At 50.0% G+C, this 1432-nt stretch overlaps 1 protein-coding gene across 4 annotated transcripts in view; it reads right to left on the bottom strand.

Annotated features, from left to right (window-relative positions):
- Window positions 1–736, bottom strand: part of itgb4 (integrin, beta 4) — a 46462-nt gene extending 45726 nt beyond the window's left edge. For 3 of the 4 annotated variants that reach the window (XM_031568478.2, XM_031568490.2, XM_031568485.2), the window contains exons 1-2: window positions 568–736; window positions 1–228 (exon numbers count right to left, since the gene is read on the bottom strand). The exon at window positions 1–228 is cut by the window's left edge and continues 162 nt beyond it. The gene's annotated coding sequence lies outside the window, so the exon portion shown is untranslated. The remainder of the gene's footprint in view (window positions 229–567) is intronic. The other variant, XM_031568458.2, reaches the window with a different exon arrangement.
- Window positions 737–1432: the final 696 nt, after the last annotated feature.

Genomic DNA, 1432 nt, shown 5'->3' with positions numbered 1-1432 from the left:
TCCAAGCCAAACGTTCCCTTTCAGCACAGCACAGCCCAGCCCAGATACACACACAGCACAGCCACAGCCCGTCGGAGAGAGAGAGACGCAGAGAGGGGGGGAGATGTGAGCTTCCAGGGGCGGTGCACCACAGATACGATCCTCTCAAAGTCTCTCCACTTCTGCTCTGTCAAATATTCACTCCGCTCTGCTCCCCTTCAACATCCGCCACCAAGTGTGTGTCAAGTCCTTGAAGTAGTGAGACAAGGAGAGGAGTGAGAGGGAGAGTCTCTGTGTGTGTGTGTGTGTGTGTGTGGGTGTGCATTGAAATGATCCCTCCCCTTACTGTGCCTCCCTCTATAACTCCTGTTAGCCAGGTGAGCTGGAGGCCAACACCCTTTTCCCTCAGCATATATTGCTTTCTCTCTCTCTAATGCACGCACACACACACACACACACACACACACACACCCACACACACACACACACACACACACACACACACACACACACACACACACACACACACACACCCACACCCACACGACTCCTCTCTCTTTCCCTGCATTCCTGTGTTGGACTGCTCACCTGCAGTGACTTGAGACTGAAGGCTCCTCCCCATCCAGCAGCCGTAACAGTGTGTGTGTGTGTGTGTGTGTGTGTGTGTGTGTGTGTGTGTGTGTGTGTGTGCCCAACCCTCTCCGCTCCCAAGGGTGGGGCTGGGCTGGGCTGAGAAATGAACTGCCTGCAGGGTACAAAGAAGCACTGAAACGCTGGCACACTATCAAAAAGAGTACAGGTTACAACAGTGCTCTCTTCTTTCTATCTCTCTCTCTCTCTCTGTCCATGTCTTTTCTTCTTTGCCTCAGCCCTTCACTCTCTCTCTATCGCTCTCTCACACACACACAAGCACATTCTGCATTTACTTACTTATGCAATTAAACACAGGCAAAGACAAAAACACTACTAAAGACACACACATTCCAATGCACACGTACAGGTCGTTACGGACACAGATACCAATGTCTGTAGTACAGCCTGCTGATACGTACACGGACACAGTCACACATAAACACAATAACACACAAAAAAGACAAGTACTACAAAACACACCTTCCCATGGAAGTAACCACACACACACACACACACACACACACTGCTATGCACACACACGCACGGGGACAAACTCCATCTCACGCTCACGTGCGCTTGTGTGCACTCTAATTAGTGTAAACAAAGACTTCAATACCTGCAACACACACACACACACACACACACACACACACACACACATGCACACGCCTGTGCCTGAAGACGTGTTCAGATACGATGACCCAAACTGTGTGTTTGTTTGTGTTTGTGTGTGTGTGTGTGTGTGTGTGTGTGTGTGTGTGTGTGTGTGAGTCGTACCAAATGGGCAAGGGGAGGTGTGAAACAGCACAGTTTGGAATAA

Source organism: Clupea harengus, chromosome 1, assembly GCF_900700415.2.
Source record: "Clupea harengus chromosome 1, Ch_v2.0.2, whole genome shotgun sequence".
NCBI lineage: Eukaryota > Metazoa > Chordata > Actinopteri > Clupeiformes > Clupeidae > Clupea > Clupea harengus.
Note: the sequence above shows the minus strand (reverse complement) of the source record. Positions and strands in the feature narration are given on the sequence as shown.